We start from the raw sequence: 14,026 nt of genomic DNA on the forward strand, positions 1-14,026 counted from the left end.
ACACTTCACCATTTTAATACAAATGCAAATACCAGGAACTTGTTGGTAACTGAAATTCATTTTTCTGATTGTGCTTAGGTTTTAGAGGAAAAGGCTAGATACTAAGAAAAGTAACTGATAATTATAAATTTAAATACACACATACCAACATGCAAACGCACCCCAACCAACTTTCACCAACATGTTGGAGTCATTCAAATCAGCTTGCCAGAGAGGATTATTAATGTTTTAGGAGTATTATATGCCAGTTAAAGGTCACATTGGCAGCTCGAAATTGGTCATTGTGCAGGTATTTACACTACAGAAATAGCAAACACTATAAATCAGGGCTTGTTTCCCCAAGAGAAATAGTTACTCAAAATTTATAACACACTACTGATTAGGTCTTAGGATGGACTAGCCTCTTTCAAATCATTTGAAATATACATATATATATATACATATGAATATATATATATTTCTCTATACACATTTCTATACTTTTGAGCCATAGAAAGCAATATATGTAATGATTTCAGGAAGGCATTGTAACACACTCAACAAGTAGAGAAGATCATCTGATTTTCTATACTTTCCAAAGCCAAATGACACATGAAAATTTTTAATAATTTTTTACTCTTCTATTTTATATGATTAGAGATTTACAGGAAGTTGCAAAGATAGAACAGACAAATCCAAGGTACTCTTCAGTTTCCTCAATGGCTATGTCATGCATTTTAGTTAAATATCAAAATCAGGAATACAACACTATAGTAAAATGTGTGTATATAAATTTGTGTAATTTTCTGGGTCATATAGTAAGTTTTTGTTTAGTTAAGAAACTGCCATATAAAAGAGTTATCTGTACCCCCAAGTTTATTGCAGCTAAATTCACAATAGCTAAGATATGGAATCAAGAGGCTGGCACTGTGGCATAGCAGTTAAAGCTGCTGCTTGCAGTGCCGACATCCCATATGGGTGCCAGTTCGAGTCCCAGCTGCTTCACTTCCAATCCAGCTCTCTGCTATGGCCTGAGAAAGCAGTGGAAGATGGCCCAAGTCCTTGGGCCCCTGCACCCACGTGGGAGACCTGGAAGAAGCTCCTGGCTCCTGGCTTTGAATCAGTACAGCTCCGGCCATTGCAACCATTTGGGGAATGAACCAGTGGATGGAAGACCTCTCTCTACCTCTATCTCTGTCTCTCTGTAACTCTGCCTTTCAAATAAATAAATAAATAAATAAATCTTTTTTAAAAAAAGATATAGAATCAACCCAAATGTCAGTCAACTGAAGACGGGATAAAGAAATTATGGGATATGTATACCATGGAATATTGTACAGTGGTTAAAAAATGAAATCTTGTCATTTGCAACAAAATGGATGAAACTGGAAAACATCAAACTTAGTGAAATAAGCCAGTCCCTAAAGGACAATTACCATATGTTCTCCTTGATCTGTGAGAACTAATAGAGCACCTAAAATGTAATCTACAGAAGTGAAATTGACACTTTGAGATGTCATGACTTTGAACAGCCCTTATCTCCACTGTTGAGGAAGTTTTTTTAATATATATTTGTTGAACTCTTTACTTAGTATAATATATCTTTAAAGTTAATAATATATCTTTAAAGTTAATTGAAAATAGATCTTAATAAACAGTAAGAATGGGAATAAGAGAGGGAGGAGGAAGAGGGGTGGGAGGGCAGATAAGGTGGGAAGAATCACTATGTTTCTAAAGTTGTATTAATGAAATGCATGAAGTTTTTATTCCTTAAATAAAGCATTTCTGGGGGAAAAAAAAAGAAACTTCCAAATTATTTTCCAGAACAACTGTGCCATTTTATACTCCCACCATCAATGTATAAGGGATCTAGTTTATTTGCATCCCTTTTAGCATTTGGAATTTTAGCTATTTTTTTAGTTTTGGCTCTCCGAATAGATATGGAGTGGTTTCTGATTGTGCTCCTAACTGCATTTCCCTAATGGTTAGTGAAGTTGAACATATTTTCATGTATAAATTTGCCATTCGCATATCAAATTTGGTGAAATGTCTCTTCGTATCTTTTATCTGTTGTCCAATTGTATTTTTGTTTGTTGTTGTCTATCCATTTATTTAAATCTTTGCTGTCTCTCTCTTACCAGTTTTGGGCATACAAGTTCTGTATATGTTTTGTGAAGAGTTAAGTAGGTATCTCAGATGGGTTTTCTATTTTGTTTTGTTTTGTTTTTGGTAAGTGATTTTAAATCGTGCTATATTTAAATTTTGGTTTTAATGCACTCATTGTTAGTATACAGAAATATTTCTTTTTGCATGTTAATCTTGTGTTCTGCAAATTTGCTGAACTTACTTAATAGTTTTCAGAGTTTTGGGCTTTACTTGTTTTTGTTTTAGTGGATTGATTGATGAATTTTTCTAGATACACCATAATCTTACATGCAAATAGGAATAGTTTTATTTCTTCCTTTCTTATCTTTATGCTCTCTTTTTCCCTTTTCTTGCCTTATTGTGCTAGCTACATCTTCTAGTACCATGCTGAAAAGACTTGAGAAGAGTAGTCATCCTTACCTTGTTCCCAACACTAGGGGGAAGCATTTAGGTTTTCACCATGAAGTTTAATGTTAACTTTAGGTTTTGTTTGTTTGAAATCTGGCTATACATATGGGTTTGCCTCTTTATTCTTTCAGTTTTTGGTTTTCCTATTTTGCTGCTCTACTGTCTGGTTCATACACAATTAGAATAATGGGATGGGTTGAACTTCCTTTGTTAGGTCATGCCCCCCTCTGTCACTGGTAATCTCCCTCATTCTGAAATCTATTTTATCTGACTTGACATAGCCACTCCTGCTTTATTTTGGTTATTGTTTGTAACCCATGTCTTTTCCCATCATACTACTTTCTTTTTTAAAAAGATTTATTTATTTATTTATTTATTTGAAAGGTGGAGTTACACAGAGGCAGAGGCAGAGGCAGAGGCAGAGAGAGAGGTCTTCCATCCGCTGATTCACTCCCCAAATGGCCACAACAGTCGGAACTGCACCAATCTGAAGCCAGGAGCCAGGAGCTTCTTCCGGGTCTCCCACATGGGTGCAGGGGCCCAAGGACTTGGGCCATCTTCTACTGCTTTCTCAGGCCATAGCAGAGAGCTGGATCAGAAGTGGAGCAGCCAGGACTTGAACTGGCACCCATTTGGGATGCTGGCACTGCAGGTGGTGGCTTTACCTGCTATGCCACAGCGCCGGCCCCCCATCATACTACATTCACTCTATAGGTATAATTCCATTTGAAGTGAATTTATTGTACTTGGATAATTTAAAAATCTACTTTGTAAGTATATTTCTTTCAACTGATGCATTTAGATATTTTATATTTAATGTAGTTATAAGTATGTTAAGGCTTAAGTTTGGTATTTGATTTTTGTTTTCTCTCTGTTTTCCTTTTCTTTTTATTTGACAGATAGAGTTAGACAGTGAGAGAGAAAGAAAGAGAGAAAGGTCTTCCTTCCATTGGTTCATCCCCCAAATGGCTGCAATGGCCGGAGCTACACCGATCCGAAGCCAGGAGCCAGGTGTTTCTTCCTGGTCTCCGACGCGGGTGCAGGCGCCCAAGCACTTGGGCCATCCTCCACTGCCTTCCTGGGCCACAGCACAGAGCTGGACTGGAAGAGGAGCAACCGGGACTAGAACCCCTCGCCCATATGGGATGCTGGTGCCACAGGTGGAAGATTAGCCAAGTGAGCCACAGCGTCGGCCCATTCTGTTTTTCCATTTTCACTTTCCTACCTTGCTGTGGTTTATTTTAGCATGTTTCAGAATTCCATGATTTATCCATAGAATTCTTGTGCTTATTTCTTTGTGCCATTTTTGCTATGGGTTTATATTATATGTAAATAATATATTACAGTCTGTTAGTCTCAACTTTATTTTCAGATTTATTTTTATTTATTTGAAAGGCAGAGTTTTATTTTACAAAAAGAGGGAGAGACAGAGAGAAGGAGATCTTCCATCTGCTGGTTCACTCTCCAAATGGCCATGATAGTCAGGGTTGGGTCAGGCCAAAGCCAAGAACCAGGAATTCCATCTGGGTCTCCCACATGGGTTGCAGGTACCCAAGTACTTGGCCATCCTTTGCTGCTTTCCCAGGAGCATTAGCAGGGAACTGGATTGGAAGTGGAGCAGCTGGGGCTTGAACAAGAGCTGATATAGAATGCCAGCATCACAGACTGTGGCTTAACCCACTGTGCTACAACTTTTTACCAGTTTGAATGAACCATAAAAATTTTACATCCTTTTATGTTCCTCTACTCTCCATCATCTAAAATATAATTATCTTAAGCATTTTCTCCATGGGCACCTAAAGCCACACTAGATATTGCTATCATTTTTTTAAATTTTTGAATATAATTTAGAAAACTCAAGAAGGAAAGGGAAATTTATTTGCCCATATTTTTTTGCTCTTTCCATGTTCTTTCTTCCTTCTTCATGTTCCAGTATTTCTTCTTTATCTTTATTTTTTAACAATTTCTTATTTACTTGAAAGGCAAGTCAGAGAGATAGAGAGCTCCATCTTCCATGCACTGGTTCACTCCATAATGGCAGCAATGACCAGGGCTGGGCCAGGCTGAAGCCAGGCGCCTGGAACTCCATCTGGTTCTCCCACATGGGTGGAAGGAGCCCAAGAACTTGGGCCATCTTCTGCTTTCCCTGGAACATTTGTAGGAAGCTAGATCAGAAATGGAGAGCACATTGGACTCTAATTGGGCAGTCCCATATGGAATACTGGTGATGTCAAGTAGTGGTTTAACCTACTGCACAATAACGCTGGCCCTCCAGTTGTTTCTTTTTTAATATCCCTCTATTTAGTCAGATGGAAACAAATTTTCTTAGTTTTTCATCACCTGAGAATTTTTTTTATTTTCCATTTATTCCCTTACATTCCCTTTATTTCTCTTTATTCCTAAGGTATATTTTCACTAGATATGATTGCCTTTTCTTTTATCATGTAAAAAATGTTCTGCCACTTTCTTCTCTATGATTTTTGATGAGAAACTTGTTGTCATTCAATTATTTTCCTCCTATTGTGATTGTGTTCATTTTTCTGCAGCTGCTTTCAAGATTTTAATTAGTCTTTTGTTTTCAGATGTGGGACTATGCTATGTTTAAGCACAGACGCTTTTAACTGTCCCTGTTTGGGCTTCAGGTAGCTTCTTGAATCTGAAGTGTATGGATTTTTTTTTTTTTTGCCAAATTTGGGAGATTTTCAGCCATTACTTAATTGAATACTTTTTCTTTTCTTTTTTTTTTTTTTTTAAACTTTTATTTAATGCATATAAATTTCCAAAGTACGACTTATGGATTACAATGGCTTCCCCCCATACCGTCCCTCCCACCCACAACCCTCCCCTTTCCCACTCCCTCTCCCCTTCCATTCACATCAAGATTCATTTTCGATTATCTTAATATACAGAAGATCAGCTTAGTATACATTAAGTAGGGATTTCAACAGTTTGCTCCCACACAGAAACATAAAGTGAAAAATAATAGATGATTTTTTAAATGATGATGAAATCAGAGCAGACCTATTGTCATGTTTAATCCCAGTGAGAGTCAAGTTGGGAATTGATAATTTTTATTTTTATTTTTTTTTTTACAGAGGATCAGTTTAGTATGCATTAAGTAAGGATTTCAACAGTTTGCACCCCCATAGAAACACAAAGTGAAATATATTGTTTGAGTACTCGTTATAGCATTAAATCTCAATGTACAGCACATTAAGGATAGAGATCCTACATGAGGAGTAAGTGCACAGTGACTCCTGTTGTTGACTTTACCAATTGACACTCCTGTCTATGGCATCAGTGATCTCCCTATGCTCCAGTCATGAGTTTCCAAGGCTATGGAAGCCCTCTGAGTTCTCTGACTCTTATCTTGTTTAGACAAGGTCATAGTCAAAGTGGAGGTTCTCTCCTCCCTTCAGAGAAAGGTACCTCCTTCTTTGATGACCTGTTCTTTCCACTGGGATCTCACTCGCAGAGATCTTTTGCCAGAGTGTTTTGGCTTTCCATGCCTGAAATACTCTCATGAGCTTTTCAGCCAGCTCCGAATGCCTTTAGGGCTGATTCTGAGGCCAGAGTGCTATTTAGGACATCTGCCATTCTATGAGTCTGCTGAGTATCTCACTTCCCATGTTGGATCACTCTCCCCTTTATTTACTCCATCAGTTAGCGTTAGCAGGTACTAGACTTGTCTATGTGCTCCCTTTGACTCCCAGTCCCTTCACCATGACCAACTGTGAACTGAAACTGATCACCTGGAACAGTGAGATGGTATTGGTACATGCCACCTCGATGGGATTGAATTGGAATCCCCTGGTAGGCTTCCAACTCCACCACTTGGGGCAAGTCAGCCTGAGCATGTCCCAAATTATAATTGAATACTTTTTCATCCAACCACCTCACCTCTTTCTCTTCCCTATTCAGGACTCTAATGACATTAATAATATATCTGCTGTTGAATTGCACATATTTCTGAGTCTGTTTCTCTTTTTTTCAGTTATTTTCTCTTTGTTTTTCAAATTAGATAATTTCTATTTTTCTGTCTTCAGATTCATTGATTCTTCTGTCCTCTGTCCATTCTGCTGTTGAGTTCATTCATTGAGACTATTCATTCAATTACTGTATTTTCAGTTCTAGAATTTCCATTAGTTTCTTTTTCATGTTGTCTATATCTTTGCCAAATTTTTTTTTTATCTATTTGCTGGTACTTTCTGGTTTCCATTTGTTTTAAACATGTTGATAATTTATCATGATTACTGATTGAAGCACTTTTGTAATGGTGTCTTTAAAAAGCTTTGTCAGATAATTCTAACACCTATGTCATTTCAGCGTTGCTACCTACTATTTTTTGTTATTTAGTTTGAGTTCTTCTCTGCTCCTGGTATGACAAGTGATTTTTTCCAGGGAAAATTGGACATTTTACGTATTATGTTCCATGACTCTAGATATTATTTAAATCTTGTGTTTTAGCAGGCTTCCTGTGATACCACTCCAGTGCTGTTGGGTGAGGTTGGAAGTTCAGGCTCTTCAATTAGCCTCTGTTGACTCCAGTATAGAATGAGCTTTTTACTGTTATGCTGATCTGGAAGACCAGAAGTACCGGTGAGCAGAGGACAGCACGGGAGCACTAGAGGTCAGAAGTATTCACTTCATCAGATTCTAACATTTCCCAAGCAGCCAGTGAAGTTTTCAACATGTAATTATTTGAGACAATTTAAATATTCAACAAGACAATGGATAATTCACTGTGGCATATTTAAACAATTGAATACTATGTACCAATGACCATGAACATGACGCATCAACATGAATGAATCTCAAGAACGTAATGTAAAAAATAAAATAAGCCACAGCAAAAAAAAAAAATATATACTAGGTTTTTAGTTATCCAAAGTTTGAAAAGAGACAACACCAAACAACGTATTTTTAGGGATATCATAGTAGGCACAAATTAAACACTCTAAAGAATAGTGGCAGAATTATTAATAAAACTGGATGCTAATAGTTGATTCTGGAAGGAGTGAGGCGTGATTGGGGATGGTAATATAGTCAGAAGCCTTCAAAGGCGACTAGAAATGCCTTCTAATTCAGTAGTTCTGAAACTTTTTAAAAAAATATTTATTTTATTTATTTGAAAGAGTTACAAAGAGAGGTATGGGGGGCAGTTTCCATCTCCTGGTTCACTCCCCAAATGGCCGCAACTGCCAAAGCTGAGCAGATCTGAAGCCAGGAGCCAAGAGCTTCTTCCAGATTTCCCACGTAGGGACAGGGCTCCAAGGACCTGGGCCATCCTCTGCTGCTTTCCCAGGCCCATTAGCAGGGAGCTGGATCAAAAGTGGAACAGCTGGGACTCGAACCGATGTCCATATAGGGTGCCAGTGCTGCAGGCCGGGCTTTAACCCACTGCCCCACAGTGCCAACCCCAGTTCTCAAATTTTGACCTCTGTCAGAATCAGGTGGTAAGCTTGGTAAAAATTTTTTTAAAAAGCCCTTGGTCTATCTTACTTCCAGAAGCTTGGGCCTCTCTGTTTTCTGTTATTTCCACAGTTCATTCTGATTTACACCAAGATTTGAGAAGTACTGTTCTAGTTCTTAAGTTGGGTGATTTGTAAACAGAAGTTTATTTTGTAATTATCATCTAACTGTGTATATATATATATATGCATTAAAATATACTCCTTTGAATGTATAATATATTCAATTTAAAAATTTTGTCTAGTTGTTTTAATGATCCTATCCATACTTTCTACATATCCTTTGGCTGGTAATCTCCATTCAGAAAATAGATTGTGCAGTGTTGTTTAAGAGTAAAAACTCCAAATTTGATTTAGCTTTAAGCTGTATTCTCTCCCAGTTTATGCCTCCTTCAGCTCAGAAGCCTGAAATAGGAAAAGTGAGTCGTGTTTGGCATGGTTGACTTTTTTTATTGCTCCTTCAACTCTCCCTCTGCTAGTTGCTATACTCCAATACACCACCATCATTTGTGACAAGTACTGCTAACAAGTTAGTACTGTGACAAGTACTGCTACCAAGTTACTACTGTGACAAGTACTGTTAACAAGTACTAACTGGTCTACCCTCTTTCACTTTTGCTTTCCCTACAACCCTTTCTTCACATCACAGCCTAAATAATATTTTTATCTATTTTTTTTATTTGGGGCTAATTTTAGATTCATAGAAAAGTTGCAGAAATAGTGCAAGAGAGTTTCCTTACACCCCTTGCTCTAGTTTTCCCAATGTTCGCATCTTACATAACCATAGTACACTCACTAAAACGGGCACATTCACATTGGTACAATGCTATTAACTATACTACCAGCCTTATTCTAATTTCATTAATGTTTCCGCCACCCTTTCTTTGTTCCAGCATTGTATCTAGGATGTTACATTACATTTCATTTTTACTTTTGCCTACTCTCTTCCAATCTACAAAAATCCTTCACTCTTTCCTTATAGTTCATCCTTTATCAAATGTTCATCAATTTAGGTTTTTCTGAATTTTTCTCGTGATTGCAATGAGGCATCACTTAAACCTTTCAATTGTACTGGAGTACATTATGAATGAAATCAAATACCATGTACCCAACCTGGCATTATCTGACTCTTAATTTTTGGTCATAATTCACCTAAATAGCTCTCATATGGCCACAGAGGGTGTTGTGGTTTTCATTTCCTAGGAAGCAGACCCTGAAATGGATTTTCATGTGTTAGGTATTTATTAGGGAATGCCTTTGGAATTAACATCTATGATGGGAGGGGAAGAAAGATGAGTGGACATGGAGGGAAATGAGCTGCAATACTGGCCCAATGATAGACTCAGCTAATCCTACTGGGATTTCTGTGGCTAGAAATGGCCTTTCAGAGTTGTCCCCCTTTGAAATTAGATGACCCAACATTACACTCCCTCATGAATCTGTCACCGGATGTGGCTCATTTTAGGAAAGACGTGATCACGGTGACCTGGCTCTTGGTAGCTATGGGAGCCCTTGAAGGTGCTGACACTGAGGGCAGATTGCCCTTAGCACTTCCAACAGCTGGGGCGAGTCATTCAATGAAGTGCAATCTAGGTGTCAAATCATATGTTTTTCCACATTATCTTTCAGTTCAAGGTAGTTTTCCCTTCCAAAAATTTCAAGGACTTGTACTCCTATCTGGGATGTTTCCCCTGGGTTTTCCCTGGGTGACTCATCCATATCCTTCAGAAATCAGTTCAAACCTCAGTGCTCCAGTGTGGCCTTCCTGATTCCCTTATGGTTACATATCTGTGTAATGGCGTGCTATTTCCCCGTGAGGCTGAGAAGTCTGTAAAAGTGGAAAGCACAAAAATTTCCTTCACCTCTTTTACCATCACATAGCCCGTGACCCAGCCTATGGAGTAGGGGGCATGGCAAGGCTCAAAAAAGTCTCTAAAATTAGTGAATAAAAGAACAAGTGAATGCATTGAAGTACAACAGATCTGAGTTTGTTGTTCAGAACTTCACAGTATAGCAATTAGTCACAGACAAACAAGGGATTATGTAGGGTGCATGATATACTGCAATCTCCTTAAGCAAGACGTTTGGGGAGTAGAAAACACAGTGAGAGACTGAGAAGTCAGAGAAAGTCCAACATGTTCTTGAAGATCTGTCTTAGCTTGGGCTGCCATAACCAAATGCCTTAGTCTGGGGGCAGGACTTAAACAGCAGACTTTTTTGGTCACAATTCTGAAGGCTGAAAGTCGGAGATGTTGCCAACATGGTTGCAATCCAAAAATGTGAGACCCTTTTGGAGATGGCTGCCACCTTACTGTGTTTTCACATGGCACAGAAAAAGCAAGAGAGAACAAGGGTGAGTGAGAGAGAAAGCATTTGCTCATTAGAAGGGCATTAATTCCATAATGGCTTCATCTAACTCTAACTTCCTCCCAGAGATCCCATCTCTTAATGCTATTGGAGTCTGATGCTTCAGCTTATGAAACTGAGGAGCATTACGGCTCTTCCATAGCAAGTTGCAACACACTGTATATTGTTTGGTTAAAAGATTAAGATGCATTAGCTTTGTATATGCTTTTGTGTTGTTTGTCCAAAAGACTCAACACACTAGTCTTGTCATATGTTTCTAAAGCATATAGTTACACCTCAAGAAATGATCTCTCTACACATTAAGTTTGAAATATTAAAGACAATCTTTAGGTCAACTGGTAATTGAATATATGCAACATAACATAACAATCCTTAAAATATCAATTTTAAAATGCTTGTGGGCATTAAACTTGGAGGATTTATTTAAAATGCATACTCTTGGGCTCTACAGATGGCGCTAATCTTTTGAAAAAGATTAATTAATTAATTAATTAATTTGAAACTCAGAGTTACAGGGAGGGGAGAGAGGGAGGGAGGGAAGGAGGGAGGGAGGGAGAAAATCTTCTACCTGCTAGTTCACTCCCCAAGTGGCTGCAACAGCAAGGGCTGGGCCAGGCCAAAACCAGGAGCCAGGAGCTTCTTTTGGGTCTCCTACATGGGTGCAGGGGTCCAAGCACTTGGGTCATCTTCCTCTGCTTTCCTAGGCCATTAGCAGGCAGCTGGATCAGAAGTGGAGCAGCTGGGACATGAACCAGAACCCATATGGGATGCCAGCATCGCAGGCATGGTGTTTACCTGCTATACCACAATGCAGGTGCCTATATCTGGCACTTCTGATTTGGCAGATCTAAAGAGGGAAAATCTCTTTTAACCAGGGTCCCAGGTGATTCTGCATGCATAGATTGAACTTTGAAGAACACTTGACTGGGTGAGTTAGCAACACTTTGGTCCTTCAAACTGAGTTCAGCTCTGCTGCTTCCTTTCATGGCATGACAGAAGAAAGAACTGCAGCACTTATAGGCAGTCTGATGAGGGTTTATGGCTGATGGTGCTGAAACAACAGGGAAAGTGGAGTGTTTCCTGACAGCCAAACACCAATAGATTCACTATAGAAATTGCACATGCACACACACACGCACACACACACACACACACATTCTGCCTCTTCACCATAGCTCTCATCACCTCATCACGCATCTCTTCCCCGCCAAGAGTGAAGTCTTGTCCTTCATATTTCCAACAGTGCTGATACCAAATGCATGTGGGATTTTCCCACATCAACCAATTCTCCAGACACCAACTGAGTGTTCAACTCTGACTTCACAGGCAAAAGTTTCAATCTCACAAGACTGCCTCCAACTCCAGATGCCACTCACAAATTGTCACCCATACTTCTGATCATCTGGCTCTTCATCTTTGATAATCTCCTACAATACCTCCTAAAAACTCAGGAAAACACTTACTTCCATTTACTAGTTTATAATAAAGAATATTACAAAGGACAGAGGTGAGCAGCGAGAGGAAGAGGTATATAGGGTGCATTACATAAGAAGGAGTGCACAGAATCCATTCTCTCTCTGGGTGCACCACTTTCTTAGCACACTGATGTGTTCACCAATTCTAAGTTCTTCCAAGTCTGATTTTTAGGACTTCTATGGAGGTTTTATTCTGTAGGCATGGTTGGTTAAATCATTGAACATTGATGATCCTCTCATGCTTCAGCCCTTGGAGGTTAGGAGGTGAGGCCATATGTTTCAGCCTCACTAATCATGACTTGGTCTGTCTGGAAATGAGCCCCCATTTTCACACTATCTAGGGGTTATCAGTCGTGTCATTCACGACTTGGATACAAGGCACCCTTGTTGCTCTATAGATTCTAAAAGGTTTTGTATCATGGAGTGAGGACTAAACCCTATGTTACAATAAAAAAATGCTCCTCAGAAAATTACAAAAATTTTAGGAGCTCTGTGTCTGAGACTGGGAGCACAGACCAAATATACATTTGTTATGTCACATCTACCCATTTGGTGAAAAACTAGCTATAGGGCATACTGAAGCTTATAAAAGTCTTAAATATGCATTGGTTTTAGTAAAATGCCCTTCCAGATATGGAAATGTGGATGCACTTAAGGCTATCTCTACTTGGTACAAATGTTTGCAGCATTATGTAGAGCATCATTTACCTTCCAAAAAGAAGCATCAGAAAGGGAGTATTTGCCTGATATGGGAGTGAACTGGTAGGCAGCTCTAGGAGATCAAAGAAGTGGGTATAGCTCCACCCTGTACTGTCATTGAAAAGATATGCATAACGAATGAATGAATGAATGAATAAAAAAAAGGAAAATAGTGAAATAAAGACTTTTTTGGTAGTCCACTACAACACAGCCCAGCTCAATCCAGGCTCTCAGAATAAAGGAAGTTTGAGAATAGCAACTTGAGAATGGAACTTAATCATTGCAAATTGTAAATTTAATTATTTATTTATTTGATGGAGCAACCATTTACTGTGTTCACTACCCAGATACCTCCAATGGTTGGGGCTGGACAGGCTGAGGACAGGAGCCAGGAACTCAATCCAGGTGTCCCAGTTTAGTGGCAGAGACCCAACTACTTAAGCCATCACCTGCTGCTTCCCAGGGTGTACATTTGCAGGAAGCTAAAATCGGGAGAAGAGCCTGGACTCAAATCTAGGCCCTCTGATATGGAATGCCAGCTTCTCAACAGGCAACTTAACCATTGAATCAAACATCCATGTCCATTCTTATAAATTTTAAAGGAACCACAGCAATGAGTATTATTTAAACCCACTCTAATCTGGTAATGGAGCTGACTATTGAAAGATGAATTACATTTTTTTGCTTATCTTCCTATATTGAGACTGAAAAGTTACATTATTTCGTTTAACTAGGGGTTAAATGAACTAGCATGAATCAGTTACTAAACTGAAGGAGAAAGATGTAAAAAAAATAAACAAATCAGTTTTGTTTTCATCTCAACAATTTTCAACTCATTTTAATGGAAGGGAAGAGAAAGTTAGCTTTATTTTCCACCCTCAGCTGTGATTTCACTGGAGGTTGAAAGCTAATAAATAAGTGGTTTCTGGGTTTTCTTTTGTGATGAGAGAACATTTTTTAAAAAGAAACTATTGCTTAAAACATCTTTCTCTTGTACAAAGAACAAATAAAATAGAGTCCAATGATTAAACTATGTTTGCAACAGTTGTTTGTGAAGCCTGGGACTTTTTAAAAACAAGTATACAATTATTCATCTAATCTAAACTTTGCATTTTTCTGTTTTCCAGGTCAAACTCCAAGAGTTGGAGGTCGAATTTTGATGGAGCACCCAGATGTCCTCAGCTGTCATGGAGAATACTTGCATAGTTGCTTGCATATTTTCCCCATTATATTGGCAGATACTTAGTAATTAACACAGAAGAAAGAAGTAGATCAAGGAGTTAACTTAGCAGTCACGGTAACTTGGGGTCAATATCACCTTTGAGGTGATCCAAGGCTTTCAGCTTTGTGTTTTTTTTTTTTTTTCCAGAAAGAAGCCAATATTCCAAATGTGGCTAAATAATCATAATTGTCGCTCCCCCTCTTCATGGAGGAACGACACTAAACCCTGCCTAGGCTTCATATCCGAGTCATGGCACCATT

At 38.6% G+C, this 14,026-nt stretch overlaps 1 long non-coding RNA gene across 1 annotated transcript in view; it reads left to right on the top strand.

Moving 5' to 3' along the window:
• Positions 1-13,808, top strand: part of LOC149119590 (uncharacterized) — a 134,720-nt gene extending 120,912 nt beyond the window's left edge. The window contains exon 3 of the long non-coding RNA XR_016227878.1: positions 13,672-13,808. This is a non-coding gene — a long non-coding RNA (uncharacterized LOC149119590). The remainder of the gene's footprint in view (positions 1-13,671) is intronic.
• The last annotated feature ends 218 nt before the right edge of the window (positions 13,809-14,026 follow it).

The sequence above is a fragment of the Oryctolagus cuniculus genome, chromosome X (genome assembly GCF_051225735.1).
Source record: "Oryctolagus cuniculus isolate XC-2025 breed Fujian yellow rabbit chromosome X, ASM5122573v1, whole genome shotgun sequence".
Lineage (NCBI taxonomy): Eukaryota > Metazoa > Chordata > Mammalia > Lagomorpha > Leporidae > Oryctolagus > Oryctolagus cuniculus.